The sequence below is a fragment of the Nicotiana tomentosiformis genome, chromosome 1 (assembly GCF_000390325.3).
Source record: "Nicotiana tomentosiformis chromosome 1, ASM39032v3, whole genome shotgun sequence".
NCBI lineage: Eukaryota > Viridiplantae > Streptophyta > Magnoliopsida > Solanales > Solanaceae > Nicotiana > Nicotiana tomentosiformis.
In genome coordinates this window covers 58251782-58270968 of record NC_090812.1, presented here as the reverse complement: position 1 = coordinate 58270968, position 19187 = coordinate 58251782, and the positions used below count along the sequence as shown (strand labels likewise).

Genomic DNA, 19187 nt, shown 5'->3' with positions numbered 1-19187 from the left:
CCCCTCTTTTCTACATTGTTGCATTGTTTTTCAAATAAATAAAGTGTCAAATGTGACTTGCTCCGTTTGTTGAGTTCACTAAAGTTCTGTAATTTCGATTGCCAGTATTACAGAATAGTTTTTCCGTTCTATCTTGGGAGGAAGTAATCCATAAACTTGGAAAACAGTGAAGGGATTAAATTCCTTAAGAACACACAAGCAACATGTGGGATCAGAATTATTTTACGATTTGTTTATTGAACTAACGTTTTCTTTTCCTCCGATTTTCTGTTTTCGAACACAGTAATCCTGAAAATAACTTCATCTTCTTCCACTTCAAAAGACGTTAATCTTTTAATGATCTAAAGAATAAAGAGTGGAGTTCGGGAACTTGAGAATTGGGCTGATAGAGTTTTGCAAAGAAAAAATAATGCATGAACAAATCCAATTTTTAACATTACAGGAGTTATATCGCAGTTGGACGCACAAGACAAAACAGATCAGTCATAAAAATAATTGGGCAGGAGAGGTGTTGTTGGCCCAAGTGAAGTTTTATCTTGATGATTGACGAAGGAACTTGTGCATGAACCATGTTCATACACAGTATACACATACACAGGCAGATTCGAGCATAAGGGATATCGTGAAGGCGATAAGCTTAACTTGTTATATCTGATATCTCCTGATCGAAAAGGTCGCATAAATGATAAGGATAAGGAATCCTTACTTGAAGAGAACTTTATCCAACATAAGGGAGGAGTTAGAAGTTGAAGATAACTAAAACTCTTCCACCAAGAAAGTGTAGCATTAGAACTCTAGTTATTTCATATTTTATTAACTCTATAAATTGCAGCAAGTTCTCATTCTACAGGGACGCACAAACGCTGAAGTTAAACATGAATTGAGAGCAAAATAGCAAGGCATTTTGCAAACGATTCTTGTGTGATTCAAGTGTTCGAACCTGAAGCTACATGCACCAAATAGAAGAACCAATTCCAAGCGCCTGTCTTTTATTCTAGTTCAATTGTAGTATGTGTTTTCAATTTGTACCTTTCAGCTTTATCTAAAAGCAATTGTATTAGGTACTCTGTGTATTCATGCTAGATTTAACTTGAAGTTCTCACAACAGTTAGAGGTTGGTTGCCACAATGGGATTAGAGTTAATCCTTAGGTTTACAAAGCGTTTTGTAAATGTTGTTTTGGCTCAGTGATTCAGTGAAGCATTGAGGAAAATTCTACTGAGTAGTAGGTTGTGGTTTTTTCACCTTTTGAGCCGGGTGTTTTTCACGTAAAAATACTTGTATTTTTTACTTTTCGCATTTACTATTTTCGCAACAGTAGTATAAGGAACACTTAAAAGAACCAGATCCTTCTATAATTAGTGCACGCGAAAATTGGACACCACACAAATCACCCCTCCCGCCCTCCCCCTGTGTGTCATTGAAGTATAAAATATCAATTGGTATCAGAGCGGGTTATCCTTAAAGAAGTTAACACCTTAGGAGAAGATTAAGATGAGTGCACCACCTGGAAACTGGGAAGGGCAATCCACTGCTAGGCCACCACTCTTAAATGGCCAGTACTACTCTTGGTGGAAAAACAAGATGAGAGATCACATTATAGGATAGGACTATGAGCTATGGGACATTGTCACCGATGGTCCACTGGCTACATTAAATATAAATACTGAAGGAGGAGAGGTGCCAAAGACAAGAGCGGATTGCACTGCTGAGGACTTGAAGAAATGGGAGAAGAATGCCAAAGACAAGAAATGGCTTGTTTGTGGACTTGGTCCAAATGAGTACAGCATAATCCAAAGTTGTACCACTGCTAAGCAAATTTGGGACACATTGCAAGTGGCTCATAAAGGAACACCTTAGAGGAACTCAATTGTATTCTCTGTATGAGAACTTATCTTTGAAGGAAGGAGAAACCATTCAATAGATGTACACAAGGTTCACTACACTGACAAATGAACTAAAATCTCTTAGAAGGATTATTCCTGAAGAAGATAGAGTCGAGAAGATACCGACTAGGGTTTTGCCTATCACTTGGGAGAGCAAAATCATTGCCATTGAGGAATCAAAGAATATTGCCACTCTCCCAGTAGATGAATTAATTGGAAATCTCACTGCCTATGAACTTAGGAGACAAACCATAAAAATGGATGTACTTAAGAAGGAAAGGAGTTTGTCACTCAAAATCACTGATGGTTCTGATCTAGAAGATGATGAAATGGCTATGATCACCAAGGACTTCAAGAAGTACCCGAGGAGAGGAAAAGGCTCTTTATGAAGTGGAAACTATAGCAAGTCAAAAGCTCCTGAGAAGCAAACCAATGATCTGCTACAAGTGTGGAAAGACGGATCACCACATCAAGAACTATCCTTTATGAAAAATTGAATGGAAGAAGGAAAGAGTTGAACGAAGGAACAAGAAGAAGGAACAAATTCTACCCAAGAAAAGCAACAACAAAGGATTGACCAAGGCTATGGTCGTTGCTTGGGGAGAAAGCTCAAACGCTGCTTGGGGAGAAGGCAATCGAAGAATTTGATGAAGAAACTGAGGTAAGTGTAATTCATCTCAAAGGCAAAATTAAATTGTTGTCTAAAGAAAGATTGACTAAGTTAATTCTAGAACTAATTGATGAATCTGACGATGTAAATAATGAAAAGGAACAGTTGTCTAAAGAATGTGTGATTTTGAAGGCTAAGTGCAAAAACCTGGAACTTAGGGTTAGTGAAACTGTAAGTGAAAACACTATGTTGAAGAACCAAGTTCATGCACTTGACTCAACTATCCTAGAGCTTAGATCTGAAAATCTAAAACTAAAATTATGAACAGGTAAAAATATAGTTAATCACACACAACTCACTCTAGAATAAAACGTATGAAAAATGAAAGATGAGTTGTATAAAAGGGATGAGCAGGTAGGAATCCTAAAGGAATATCTAAGAAAGGTCAAGCATGAGCTAGACAGAACTTGTAAATGGAACAGGTCCTCCAATGCACTTACATGGCTACAAGAACACCATAGTAGCAACAGAAAGGGACTTGACTTTGGGAACCTGGCACCTAAGTGGGATCCCAAAAGCAAGTACCTCACACTTCTTGAGAAAAATATTTGCACACACTGTGGTAAAACATGTCACTATAAAAGTGAATGCATTGCAAAAGAAAAGGCTAGTCAAAAAGAACAAAAAAATTGTTCAAGGGAAGAATAGGCTACCAAGTTGGGCTAAAAAGAATTTGATTCATCCTTTTGTCTGTAGAAAGGGACCCAAACTAATTTGGGTTCCTAAGACTAACCCCCGATTTCCTTTTGCAGGTCCAAGTGAAGGGGAGCAGTCAAATATGGTACATGGATAGTGGTTGCTCAAAGCACATGACAGGAAGCAAAAACCAGTTCCTTTCACTTGAGGACCTTAAAGGAGGTAATGTCTCCTCTGAAAATAGGATGAAAGGTGAGATAATTGGGGCTGGAAAGGTAGGTAAGATTGATTCTCAATCTGTTGAGAACGTCTACTTGATAGATGGACTGAAGTACAATTTAATAAGTGTATCACAATTGTGTGATAGAGGTAACATGGTAGCATTAACCTCTACAAAATGCTTTGTGATTAATCTTACCACTGATAAGATAGTTTTGCAAGGAAAAAGAGTTAACAACATATATGTTATAGATCTGTCCACACTTTTAGATAATGAACTCACTTGTTTAAGTGTGTTGGATAATGATTCCCTCCGTTGGCACAAGCGACATGGACATGCCAGTCTAAGTTAACTCAACAAACTAGTCTCCAAGGACTTGGTGATAGGTCTGCCTAACATTAAATTCAAGGAAGATAAAGTGTGTGAGGCTTTTGCAAGGGGGAAGCAGGTAAGATCCTCTTTCAAAAAAAATAAAGTGGTAAGCACCACCAGAACGATGGAACTGGTCCATATGGATCTTTGTGGACCAATGAGAACAATGAGCAAATGTGGTATAAGTTATATGATGGTGCTTATTGATGATTACTCTAGGTTTACTTGGACATTGTTTTTAACATCTAAAATGAAGCATTTGACATGTTCACTTCTTTGTTAGAAAAACTCATAAACATCTAGGTAATCAACTTGCATCAATTAGGTTTGATCATGGTACTGAATTTGAGAATGCTAAATTTGCTGAATTTTGTGATGAGCATGGCATAAATCATAATTTTCTGCTCCTAGGACTCCACAACAAAATGGAGTAGTTGAAAGAAAGAATAAGGCATTGGAAGAAATGGCTAGGACTCTTCTTCTTTCTAGTAAAATACCTCATAGTGTTTGGGAAGAAGTTGTGAACAATGCATGTTATATCATAAATAGGTGAATTACTTGACCTCTTGTTGAGAAGACTCCTTATAAGTTACTTAAAGGGAGAAAGTAAAACATATCCCATCTTAGGGCATTTGGATGCATGTGATTTGTGCATAATAATGGTAAAGACTCCCTAGATAACTTTTATCCCAGAAGTGATGAGGGAGTATTCTTCATATAGTAAAGCTTATAAGTTCTATAACAAAATAACTATGTGTGTTGAAGAAACTATACATATGATTTTTTATGAAACTAGCATTCTTTCTGAGAGGCAGGAACATGATGATGAAGCAATTGGGACGGTAAGAAACTCAAATGTAACCACATCCCAGACGGAAGCTGCACCAGAGGAAGGAACAGGTGAAGGAATAGGTCCCCAGGGCAACTTGACATTGGGATTGAATAAAGAGGAAGTGATCCTCAAATCTCGAGAGAACCTGTCCATCAACCTATTTTCTCAGCAACAAAATATTGAAGGAACATTTAGGGTAAACCCATTGGTTGTGAAACCATAAAGTATCAAAGTTCTCATCCCATTGAGAACATAATTTATGATCCAACCTCTGGAATCAAAACCATATCTTCATTGAAGAATATTTGTGTTTTTTATGCTTTTCTATCTCTTATTGAACCTAAATATGCTGTTGAAGATTTGCAAGATGCAGGCTGGGTGAATGCAATACAAGATGAACTCAACCAATTTGAGAGAAGTCAAGTTTGGTATCTGGTACCAAGACCCAAGGACAGATCAGTAATTGGCACAAATTGGGTCTTCGTAAACAAACTTGATGAATATGGAACAGTTACAAGTAACAAGGCAAGATTGGTGGTTCAAGGATATAGTCAAGAGGAGGGCATAGATTATGATGAGACTTTTTCTCCAGTTGCAAGATTGGAGGCAATTAGACTCCTTATAGCCTTTGCTGCCTATATGGAATTCACTCTCCATCAGATGGATGTCACGAGTGCCTTCCTCAATGGCTATCTAAAGGAAAAAGTATTTGTCAAGCAACCTCCGAGCTTTGAAAGCAAGGAATGTCCTGATCATGTGTACAAGCTTGACAGGGCACTTTATGGGCTCAAGCAGGCTCCAAGAGCATGGTATGAAAGATTATCAAAATTTTTGCTTGAGAATGGCTACAAGAGAGGTAAAATTGATAATACTTTACTCCTGAAATAAAAAGGTAAAGATCTCTTGGTAGTTCAAATATATGTCAATGATATAATTTTTGAAGCAACTACGGATAAGTTAAGTAAAGAATTTGCTAAACTAATGGGGAGTGAATTTGAAATGAGTATGATGGGTGAGCTTAATTTCTTTTTAGGCTTACAAATTAAACAAAATTCAAATGGAAATATGATCCATCAGCAGAGGTATGTGAAAGAGTTGCTTAAAAGGTTTAAAATAGAAGATTCCAAAGAAATTGACACTCATATAACAACAACCACAAAATTGGATATAGATGAACCTGGTTCATCTGTTGATCAGAAGTTGTATAGATGAATGATTGGCTCTTTGTTTTATCTCACTTCTAGCAGACCTGACATTGTTTTCACTGTATGCCTTTGTGCTAGATTTCAGGCAAGTCCAAAGGAGTCTCACTTGACTATTGTCAAGGGGATCTTGAGATACCTAAAAGGCACCACTGACTTTTGTCTATGATATCCAAAACATAGTAATTTCAATTTAGTAGGATATCCTGATGCTGATTATACATGTTTTCTTGTGGATAGAAAGAGCATCTCAAGTATGGTATACTTTCTTGGCTCATGTCTTGTGTCTTGGGCCACCAAAAAGCAAAATTTTGTGGCCTTATCTAATGCTGAAGCTGAGTATGTTGTTGTTGCCTCAAGTTGTGCTTAATTGTTGTGGATCAAACAGTAAATAATGGACTTTAGAATTTATGTAGGTTGTATCCCCATCTTTTGCGAAAATACTAGTGCAATTAGTATGAGCAAGAACTCGGTTCATCATAAGAGAACTAAGCTCTAAGTGTTTAATCGCTTAGGAATTTTGTGCTACTGACAAGCAAATAGCTGACATCTTCACAAAAGCTCTAAGTAGAGATCACTTTGAAAGGAACAAGTTAGAATTAGGGATGATTAAAATCACCTAAAAGGAACCAGTTTTAACTCAAAAAATTGGTTAGAGAAATTGTGAATTTTTTGTACATAATTAGATTAGATTTTGCTCAGTCTCTACTTTCATCAGTATACTCTTGTTCCATGTGCTAAAAATGACCATTAATCTGTAATGATATTATCTCTATTTTCTTGGAAAATTAAGACTTACACAAGAGATTCCTCAGTGAAGAACTAGTTCATCAAGATTACTTGGTACGTATTCTCCACTCTGCATATTTTGAAATAATTATATTTGGATTATGTTCAAGAGGAGAGTATCATTTAATCCTAACCTCCTTAAGCTTATCCATTATGAAATGAAGCAGTTTCATTCAAAAGAGTCCAAAAATGCAATAAGTGCCTAGATTCTAGGGAAAGTCACAAACGTCTCCTCACACTGATTCCAGGTTGATTAGACCTCTGAACTTCTGAAAAGGTAGTTGTTACCCAATTAAACTCCACCTCTCTAAATTGATTAGGACTTAATTTTTTCTTTAATTATTAAGTCCCAAACCGTCAAAACTCTCTCTATTTTCTCTAATCTTCCAAACACACAAATCCTCATCTTCTCTCATACCCAAACACAACGATGGCAACCCCTTCTGAGAATCCTTCATCACCACCCAAGGAAACAACACCCACACCATCCATCACACCCTTAATCACACCCACATTTAAGAAAGGAAGGGTCAAGATGCTGGCTCGCAAGGTTGGTGCTGGAAAAGAACAAATCAAAAAAATCAATAAGCACTTGAGGGCAACTCACGGAGTTAAACCCCAAAAATCTTAAGACTCGTTCAAATCTACAAACCGAGGGGGAAGAAATTGTTTCAGGTGAAATAGAGCAAGTAAAATCTAGTCCTAAAGTTACATCTAAAGTCACCTCTAAGGCTACTGAAAATATGGAAACCATATTGGTTATGGTAGGAAAAATGGCTGGGATAGAGACTGCTGAGTCTGAGAAAATGGTTGGGAAAAATATAAGGAGAAAATAAAAGGAGAGTGGGGAGCTCAAGGTGATGTAAGGGGAATGGGACAAGGAGTGGCTAAATCTTCACCCACTTTTGTTGGTCAGACTGAATAAATTGGAGTTGAGGAGGGACTGAGGAATTGGCTGAAAAAGAAGAAAGTGTGAAAGCAAAAGAGGGAAGTGGTCTAGAGAAGTTGCTGAGGGATTAATTAGATTGGGGAAGAAGGTTCACGAACCTGTTCCATCTAAGCAGAAACCTCTTGAAGACTTACTGAAAAAGGTGCTTGACAGTTACAATCCTAAAAGGAAAAGGAGTTCAGGAGCTAGAATCCCTGGTACTTCTGGGCAAACAAGAAAAAAAAGGTTGTCTCGTGTATCCCAGTAGAGACTCCTCCTACAAGAGGAAGAGCTACAAGAAGTCAGAAGAAGCAGAGCGAAGCTGAGCTGGAAAAGGCCTTAGAAGAAAGTAAGAAAAAGGCTATTGCTAAGGGAAAGAGAAAGGTGGTTGAGCCTGTTGAGGCAATTGAAATTGATGAGATGGACCTGGTTCATCAGAATGAACATGAGGCAGAAGAAATGGAGGTTGTGACTCCAAAGGCAAAGAAGATCAAGACTTCTACAACGAAGTTTGTTTCCAAGAAAAAGTCTGCAGGGCCATCTTCCTTGATCAAAAGAACCAGGTCTACCTTGAAGTCCAGAAACCACAGGCATCGTGATGGCACTTAGTCTCTAACACTAAGTAAGCCAACTATAATTACAATTCAAGCCAATTTGTTTTTTTTAAAACATATAATTAAATACTAGTGTCAAAACCAATAGAGGAAATAATTACTAACAATCTCCTAAGACTGGTAATACTGAGTCACGAACTCTAATTGAATACATGGAATGATCTCGAGGACCGAATGTACAATACTGCTTGAATAAGAAATTAACAGTACAATAAAAATGGAAAGACTTCAAGGAACTGCGACGACCAAGCAGCTCTATCTTGAATCCTTGCGATCATACTCTAACATTATCCAAATCCGATATCTCCAATACCTAGCTATGCACAAAAATGTGCAGATGTGTAGTATAAGTACACCACGGTCGGTACCCAGTAAGTATCAAGATCAACCTTAGTGGAGTAGTGACGAGGTACAGTCGAGACACTCACTAGTCTAATAACCAGTGCAATATAGTATACAAAAAAATAGAAAACAAATAGCAGTGATAGCAACACCAATCAATTAGTGATTTAAACAGCAAGGCAACAGGAACACCATTAATATTGCTCAACAAATAATGAGTACATGTACAACTAATTAATCAAGTCTTTCAAATAAAAATCTCTCGCCTATATTCTTTTCAAATAATAATCTTCAGGATATAATACTTTTCAATAAATATACTTCGAATATACTCCCTTCAAATAAATATCTTTGAAGTATAATTCTTTCAAATAAATCTTTTTCAAATATAATTCCTTCAAATAAATATCTTCAAATATAATTCTTTCAAATATAATTCCTTCAAATAAATATCTTCAAATATAATTCTTTCAAATATAATTCCTTCAAATAAATATCTTCCGAATATAATTCTTTCAAATAAATCTCTTTCAAATAAATATCTTTCGAATATAATTCTTTCAAGTAAAAGTCACCACGTTACACCTCATTTAACTTTCCTGCTGTGAGAGAAATACTCAATATATCACATCAAATGGCACGCCAATACTTTCGTGCTCTTGTCTCATTCTCACCCAATGTATATATGTAGATCAAATCAATTGGCAAGGCAACACCCTTCGTACATGTATTTCTTTCTCACTGTACTTACATATAACAGTACCAACTAGCTGGGAGAAATGCCAATAACAATAAAAGAAATAAAGTGGAGGCACACAGGATGCAACAACGATTACAAGTCACATAGAAAATATAGGTGCACAATAACATCTCAAGATAAAAGCATGAATATATACACAACAAAACGATATCACAATGTAATGTATGTCTCTCGTCCTTGCCTCCACAGAAACACCCTTCGTGCCATGAATATATGATAATATAAAAATAATTGCACGGCATCACCCTTCGTGCTTTTACTCTCATCCTCACCTGATAATATAAATAAAATGGCATGGCATCACCCTTCGTGCTTTACACTCTCAATGGCACGGCATCACCCTTAGTACTTTACACTCTCAAATGGTACGGCATCGCCCTTCGTGCTTTATACTCTCCCTCACATGATAATATAATTCAAATGGTATGGCATCACCCTTAGTGCTTTACACTCTTCCTTACCAAGCACATGTATATCATTAACAAGCAGGGTAGGAAGCATAAATAACATCAAGGAGAGTGTTTAAATCACAACACAATACAACAATTCATATCACAATTTGCCACTAACCACAACAAAATTTCAAATATGTAGCAGAATCAATAAATTTCTCAGTAAATTTCTCAACAAATAGCCCAAGGCTCCACACAACGTATATAAAACCTCAAAACAATCAACAGAGGTAAAAAATACTGAGTATAGGGCAACGCCTTCATTAATCCAAATTCTTGATAATTATATTAACTCCTCAATTTAAACTTATTTAATAAATATTTCCAGGTAAGGATTCCATCATGAATTTAATTCCAAGAAAATATCAAATCAACAAACACACAAAATTTACATAAAATCCAAGTGATAATAACACCAAATTATTATATAAAATACAAACTCGACAAATAAGGAATGAGGCGTGATAATTCAAGGATTTACTAATGCCAACAATTATCCAATTTAATATATAAAAATGGCTAATACTTTAAACCAATAAAATTTGCACATATAAGCCTGAGTACGTACTCATCACCTCGCGTACACGGCTTCCAATCACACAATTTCCACATAAGACTCAATGCCTAAGGGGTAATTCCCCCACTCGAGGTTAGGCAAGATACTTACTTTTTTTTGAAGTTATGCCGATATTTCAAAATTGCCTTCTTGCTTGAATTGACCTCCGGACAGCTTAAATATATCCAAATTAATTGTATAACTCATTAAAATTCATCGGAAACAATTCCGAATAATAATACACCAACTTAAAAATTTATTCCAAAATATCAACAAAAGTCAACGTGGGGCTCGCCTTTTGGAACCAGACATAGTTTTTACAAAATCCGAACATCCATTCCGATACGAGTTCAACCATTCCAATTTTATCAAATTCCAACAACAAATCGTCCTCCAAATCTTGAATTTTCGTTTTTGGAAGATTTTTCAAAAATCTTGATTTTTTCCATTTAAATCCGAATTAATCAATGAATATAACCATAGATTCATGAAATATAATTACTTTCGGATATAGAACACTTACCCCAGTAGAAGACGTGAAAAAATCCTCAAAATCGCCCAAAATCGAGCACCAAAAATCCCAATCGAAAATGAAGAAATGACAGATTTTAAATCCTTAAAGTTTCTGCCCAGGTTCGCATTTGCGGACAAAAACGTCGCATTTGCGAATGAACAGTGTTTTTGCATTTGCGGACAAAAACTTAGCATTTGTGAATGAACAATGTTTTCACCTTTTGCGAATGAACATTGTTTTCGCATTTGCGGACAAAGACTTCGCATTTGCGAATGAATAGTATATTCGCATTTGTGGACAAAACTTCGCATTTGCAAATGAACAGTGTTTTCATATTTTGCGAATGAACAATGTTTTCGCATTTGCGGATAAAGACTTCGCATTTGCGAATGAACAGTATTTTTGCAATTGCGAATGAACAGTATTTTCGCAATTGCGAATGAACAGTGTCGCACCAGAAACCAGCAAAACCAAAACATCTCTGAAATTATATGAAACCACCCCGAAACTTATCCGGAACCTCCCGGACACAAAACATATATGAATTTCAATCGTAAAACACGCTATGGACCTGCTCGCACACTCAAAACACTAAAAAGAGGTCGTCTTGACCCGATATGATATTGACCATGGTCAAACTCCCAAATTTCTTAACTTTACTAGTCTCTCAACTAATGATCCAAAAACACACCTAAGCCCCTCTGGACCCATCAAATCATACCAACAAGTCCTAAAACATCATACGATCTTAGTTAAAACTTCAAATTACATCGAACAATGCTACAACCACAAATCATACCCCAATTCAAGTTTAATGAAACTAAGTAATTCCAACTTCTACATTTAATGCCAAAATCTATCGAATCACGTCTGATAGACCTCAAATTTTGCACACAAGTCATAAATGACAGAACGAACCTATACAAATTTTCAGAACTAGATTACGACCCCGATATCAAAAAGTCAACTCCCCGGTCAAACTTCCCAAAAATTCTATTTTCATCATTTCAAGCCAAATTCCACTACTGATTTTCAAATAATTTTCTGGACATGCTTTTATGTCCAAAATTGCCATACGGAGCTATTGGAATTATTAGAATTTGAATTCAAGGTCGTTTACATATAAGTCAAATCTCCGGTCAACTCTTTCCATTTAAACTTCAAAAATGAGAATTGTTCTTTTAATTAAATTCTGAATCTTCCGAAAACCAAAATCGATCGCACATGCAAGTCATAATACATATTACGAAGTTGCTCAGGATATTAAGTCATTGGATGGGGCGTAAATTCTATAAGGGTTGTTAAGAAGAAGAAGAAGAAGCCATGTTTAAGTTTGGGAAGAGAATCATCTTGAACGGTAAACACCTCAAGGATTTGGAAGAGGAAGCCATGTTGATGTTGTTGGAGAAGTTACAATTGCAGGGTTAGAAGGACATGGTCCTTCAGTTGGATGGAAAGCTTGCTACAACTGAGATAGTAGAGTTTATGGCAAATTGTGAGATCAAAGATGGTATGGTCACCAGTGTGGTAAAGGGGGTGACAGTGAGTTTTGATGACAAAGAACTGGGAGAGTTTTAGGTGTACCTGCTGCAGGGTACAATGACTACAAGAAACTCAAATAGCCGAGCCTAGAGAATCTCCCTAATGCCCTTGCCATTACAAGAAAGTTTTATGACAATAAAGAAGAGCTTGAGCCCAAGGTTGTGTACAAAAGGAGGCACATTGCTACATTCATGGACCTGGTCCTTATGGAATATCTGGATAGTGGGAGTCAAATCAATTGGCCTAGATTTATCATCCAGCTTCTTGATAGGGTTCTGAATGGCACCAAAACTCATGCCATACCCTATGGTTTCATTATCATGGTTGTACTCACACATTTTAAGGTACCCATAAAGAAATGGGAGATTCGTACAAGCAAGGATCACTTTTGAGCAAATACTTTGACTGCTTATTACTATGAAGTCCACACCACTCTCAAAGAACCTGGTTCATCCAAAAAGATACATGTGGACATCAAAGTGTGAGCCTTGGTGCAAGAGAGTGGGATTAAGGATGTTGAAATTGAAAGGCTGAAGAAGAGGTTGGCAGAAGTAGAAGCTGAGAGAGATGCTCTCAGAGCTGAGCTTGCAAAAGAGAAGGAGAAGAATGATGGCATTCTTTAGGATATGCTGAAACTGCTTCAAGCCAAGAACCAAGAACCTGGTCCTTCCCAGCCTTAAGACCTTCTTAGCCTAGTTAGACTAACCAGTGATCGGGATGAGATTCTTTTCTTGTTTCTTTTGCTCATGATCCTGTGTTTTTATTTCTCTTATGCTTGTGGATGACTAAGTATCAACGATAATTAACTGTTTTTGTGCTCTAACTGTTTGTTGATGCTTCTTAGATGGCTAATATCATTAGATTGGTAAATGATGCTTGATTACATGATTGCATTTGTAGTAGCCCCAGTGGCCATGAGTAATTTCTATTAAAATCTGGTTATCTAACATAATTTCTATGCAACTTTTTGATGATGCCAAAAAGGGTAAGATAGGTTGTGCTTTTATTTTGGACTGTGATGTTTATAACCTAATGAACATGGTCCTTGATGAATAATGACTTTAAAATGAAAAGTGTTCTAACCTTGTGTTGGTATTGAGTTGAGTTGCTATAAGGCCTATGCTTCTGAAAAGTACAGAGTTTGTCATCATCAGAAAGGGTGAATTTGTTGGCCCAAGTGAAGTTTTGTTTTGATGATTGACAAAGGAACTTATGCATGAACCAGGTCCATACACAGTATACATAGACACGAGCAGATTCGGGCATAAGGGATGCACGTGAAGGAGATAAGCTTAAGTTGTTATATCTGATATCTTCTAATCGAAAAGGTTGCATAAATGATAAGGAGAAGGACTCCTTACTTGAAGAGAACTTTATCTAAGATAAGGGAGGAGTTAGAAGTTGAAGATAATTAGAACTCTTCCACCAAGGAAGAGTAGTATTAGAACTATAGTTATTTATTATTCTACTAACCCTATAAATTGCAGGAATTTCTCATTCTATAGAGACACACAAACGCTGAAGTTAAACGTGAGTTGAGAGTAAAATAGCAAGGCATTTGTAAACAATTATTGTGTGATTCAAGTGTACGAATCTGAAGCTACATGAACCAGATATAAGAACCAGTTCCAAGCGTTTGTCTTTTATTCTAGTTCAATTGTAGTAGGTATTTTCAATTTGTACCTTTCGACTTTATCTAGAAGCAAGTGTATTAGGTACTCTGAGTATTCAAGTTAGATTTAACTTGAAGTTGTCGCAACAGTTAGAGGTTGGTTGCCACAACGAGTTTAGAATTAATCCTTAGGTTTACAAAGAGTTTTGTAAATGATGTTTTGGCTCAGTGAATTAGTGAAGTATTGGGGAAATTCTACTGAGTAGTAGGTCATAATTTTTCACCTTTTGAGCCGGGTGTTTTTCACGTAAAAATAATTGTGTTCTTTACTTTTCGCATTTACTATTTTCGCAACAGTAGTATAAGGAATACTTAGAAGAACCAGATTCTTCTATATTCAGTGCACACGAAAATTGGACACCACACAAGCCACCCCGCTCTTGTGTGTCATTGAAGTATAAAACATCAGGTGCCTTATATTGAGATGCTGTTTTTTATTTTATTTTGAGCAAGCAGGTGCCTTATGTTGAGATACTGTTTTTTATTTTATTTTGAGCAAGCATAGGTTTAGAGTCTTATTTTTTGATAATAGATGCAGTACATAATAATTTTCATACACACTTAAAAGTAATGAGAAGACTGTTTAGGGGCCGAAGTACTTGGGACCTCTTATTATAATGGAGTGATAGGCTCAAAAAGTATTTTGGAGATACTATTTTTAACTTCGCCATTTTGAATTCCATGCCCATCTCCATGCAAATACATGCAATGTGCTGTTCTTGCGATATTCTTTGTAATTTCGACGAATGTATCAAAAAATAATAAGTTTTCCCTTTGAGTTGTGTTCATCCGTTCCCATGTCTCCTTAATACAGAAACGTATGTGTTATCTCGCTTCTTCTTCGGAAGCACCCTTTTCGTTCATGTAACACTGAATTTACTTAGGAACATCACCCCTCTTCAATTCATCCTGAATTAATGAAGGATTAAAATACCCAAGAATAATTTAGGCACAAGCAAAAAATTCAACAAAGACTATATAGAAAAAAATTATTAAACTAGGGAGAGAACGTTGTAGGAGGCGTTTTCACAACTCATAAACTCTTGAATCTCTCTACATCATAGTTACCTCTGTACAAGAAAATAAGTAGTAGCACCCCTATTTATAATCCTACAAAACCAAAAACATATTCCAATATAAAATTGGTAAATAAAACCTAACAAGACATGAATTAAGTAAACTTGTAAATACCAAATCCTAGACAATTTAGGAATACTAATTAAATTTGGATTAATTTCCAATAATTAATTATAAGAATAAATAAATAAATGAGACACAGATTTTGTTTATAATTATAAATCAGGAGACGTATAAATTAATTTTGTATGAGAGAATAAAGGTTTAAAAGCATACCGATAATGTCGCTAAATCATCGGCAAGACGAAAAATTGTAGCAGAGCAGCGAATTAAGTCAGGGTATTTGCTTAATGATTCCAATGCCTTTTTGGGAACTGGATTTGTGACGAGGAAAAATGCATGGACTAATACCATAGGAACTGCAATTGAGATCCATGCATTGTCCATGTACTCTTTTAGAGTTGGCACATATCCACTATAGTACCATCTTGCTTCTCGTATGAAAGATTTGCACAAATCTGCCCACTAATAACATGTCTCAAATAATTAGTAGTGCAAATAAATTGATTATTTTTTAAATTTGTAGTATTTAATTTTTGTTGTTGTTTTGGGGGTGGGGTGGGGGATATTGCGGAGGCTGACATATGTTGCATGGGTTTAATAGGTTTGAGCATAGCTATATATGTGAAATTTCAGTAAATTTTCAATATATATTAAATTCTGAACCCGTAATTTCAAAAATATAATTGGTTCTTATGATGAAAAGCTTAAAGGTTGAACACATCAAATTTAAATATTGGATACGCCTCATGAGAGAATTAGAGGCGGTTTGGGAAGAGAGAACAATAGCTTGAAGAATTAAGGGTACGTACTAAAAGAAGGAAAATCTTAAGTAAAATGAATCATACAGATTTTGTAAGGTAGGGTAGGACGTCGATCCCTTGCTCTTTGAGAATCTCGTGTGCCATTTCATTGGTAATATTGAAGAGTGCAAGGTAACATACTTTCATATAGTCTGGAAGTTGCTCTATCGCTTTTATCTCCCATCTGAATTTATATTATCAGTTATCAAATTAATTTCACGTGAAAAACACAAAAGAAAGGTGATTAACTAGAGATATATATATAGCTGCTTTACCCAAAAGTAACTGACCTTTCAATAGCATCAGTGAAGACTTCCAACTCATCAAGAGTGCCATAAATATCGTAAATATCATCTATTATTCCAACAAAAGCAATGACTTTTGTCAACATTCTTCGGAAGTAGCTGTGTTGAGGCTCAAATTCTATCCCCACTGCCCAAAACAAATTCTCCACTAGTCTATCCCTTGAAAATGATAACTTTTCTGCAAGACATGTGTTCTTCCACCACCTTTACATGAAAATTAATGTTGTATGAGAAAAATAATAGGATAAAACCAAATCATCTTATTTAACTTTAATCCGCTTAATTAAAATATATCTCACCTTGATAGAATTCTCAAATCTTGTTGGTGTGCTGCTTGAACAATGTTGAAGTCCAACTTAGCAAGCTCGAGCAACAAAGGATTAGCATTTGACATAATCTCGTAAATGCTTATATACCACTCTGTCTCTAATCTTGGCATCATCCAATGCCTAGGCAGTTGTAAGGCATGTTGCGCTAATGCGACCATTCGATTCTCTTTATGATCACAATGATTGCCTAGATAATTCTTTAGATGTGCCGCTGTGAATCTTGTCGCATATTTCAAAGTGGTTTCAGTTTTTGTAGCGAGAAACGAAGCTTCATATAATTGTAACAAACTTATTGTGTCGATACAAATGTTTTCCTTGAGATTGTCATTTTCGTCTTTGAAGTCGTTGAATATGTCTAGAACACGAGAAAATATATATGATGGTCAAATCCTAGAAGGTTGACTTCATTAGATATTCTTTCAAACACATTGTATCTCCTAAATTATGTACAGAAACAATTATTTTACATTCTTAAGGTAACTATTGCTTGTATGTATATATGTATGTCCCTACATTAACAATCAAACATGTAAAACAACTGTATGTGGCAACCTCCACATTAACCAAAATTTGCTTTTAAGAAATACTGTTAACTATAACCAATATCATAATGAAAGAAGATCAAAGATTGTCAATCAGCTCCAACTTCTCTAACTCTTGTGATCCCTCAGCTATTATCATCTTCTTCATTTCCTCCTTCAGTTCGTTAAAACGTTTCATATACTTCTCTCCCTACGCAACACATTTACAATTGATGATCAGCTACGTAATCTTTTGAATGATATTATAACGAATTAATTATGCAGATAATTATATTGAATAACATGAATATGTGCTAAACAAATTATTTAACCGCATAATCATTGTGTATGGACTGAATATACTCAAAATCCCACGTGGTAGGTTGGTAATTCTCTGAACGTCTAGTGAGATTTTGATCTGAAGCTGAAATAGCGGAGTACTGATTAGGTGATGGTTCAGTTTTGGTAGAGAGGCAGCTGGCTTTTGGCTTTCCTCGGCTGAAAGAGGAAATTAAAAAAGTAGATGACGGAGGTCTTTTGGAGGTGGCCGTGTAGCATCCATACATTGGTACATATTGCCACGTCCATTATATTGATTCACTTCAATGTGTGGAGAGAATATATTTTTAGCTTAATGTTATCTAAATATATAGATTCATCTTTATAACAGGGAAAAAACTTACACATGCTTTTTGTGTCTCTTTATTTTATTTTATTTTTCATTAAGCCAATCACCCAGGTTTTCACATCCTATGGTGTTGGGGGTTTTGGCGAGACCCCTACCATGTATATATCCTGTGTGTCTATTTTTTTTATTAAGCCAATCACCCAGGTTTTCATATCCTATGGTGTTGGGGGTTTTGGCGAGACCCCTACCATGTCTATATCATGTGTGTCTCTTTATTTTGACACAATAAATAGATAGCACTCAGAAGGTCACTCAATCAAAATTTTCAAACTTTTCATCGTCAAATACCTATTTTACCCTTTAAATTATTAACTTTTATCTTCTTCTTTTTTTAACTTTTTAACATTTTATTTTTTCTTTTTTTAATCTACATTATGGACTTACCTATTGAATATTTTTATCGAATGGGATAAAGGATTGTCTGCAACAAAAATACCAGAAATCTGCTATCTTTCAAGTCCAAAAACCTTCGACGTTCGTGGGCAGCAAGATCTCTCCTCGGATGGTCACACTTGATAAGTTGAAACCGGCGAGGAGCTTAGCCGCCGGAATGATGCTTCCGGTTACCTTGGCTTGTTCCATCACTCTCCATTGGATGATGTTGGCTGAACTTCTTGGGTCAACCAAAACAGTTTTAATTTTGAAATGTAGAACATTAAGAGAAATTACCAGGGTATCGTTGTGTGGCAGAAGAAGTCCATCGACGTCTTCTTCTGTGAAGGTGATGTCGTCCTCGGCGACTTCCCGGAGTCTCTGGCTATGAGTCACCGATACCTTTGTTTTTTCTTGCTGTCGAGAAGGTTACGTCGTTGATCTCGTTCCCCCCAAAAATCATGTTAATAGATAGTCGGAGAGGGTCTTCCCCTATCTTTGAGGGATTTGTGTTATCTCGGTTACGACCATAATTGTTCTTAGCCCGGTCTCTTAGGAAATCCCTGATATGGACGTTCTTCAACAACATTTTCACTTCCTCGCGCAGATGTCGGCAGTCCCTAGTTCGGTGGACATTAGTCCTATGATATTCACACCATAAATTAGGATCCCTCTGGCTAATCTCATCGGCCTCGGGAATCGTGCTTCATTGATATTTCTCATTGCTGATACCAGCTCCACTACACTAATATTAATATTATATTCTTATAGTTCTTCTATCGAGGATGAACCTATCCGCTGATCGGAACCCTTTGTTGTCGCGCCCGTCGATCTGCGTCAAAATTATTTTTCGATTTATCCTTCTTCCTTTGTCGATCTCTACCCTTAGGCGATGCCGAAAATCCGAGATGATCATCTTCTATCCTTATCTTTGATTCATAATGGTTATGGACATCCGCCCATGTGGTTGCTTGGAACTCGAGCTTGCTTTCTTTCAGCTTACGGGAAGCATCATAGCTCCTCATGTTCAACCCCTTAGTAAATGT

The 19187-nt window shown here is 36.3% G+C and overlaps 1 long non-coding RNA gene across 1 annotated transcript; it reads right to left on the bottom strand.

Annotated features, from left to right (window-relative positions):
- Nucleotides 1-16550: 16550 nt before the first annotated feature.
- Nucleotides 16551-17771, bottom strand: LOC104106369 (uncharacterized). The gene is made up of 2 exons (XR_011415099.1): nucleotides 17414-17771; nucleotides 16551-17292 (listed from the first exon to the last, which is right to left on the bottom strand). It is a non-coding gene; the product is annotated as an uncharacterized lncRNA (long non-coding RNA).
- Nucleotides 17772-19187: the final 1416 nt, after the last annotated feature.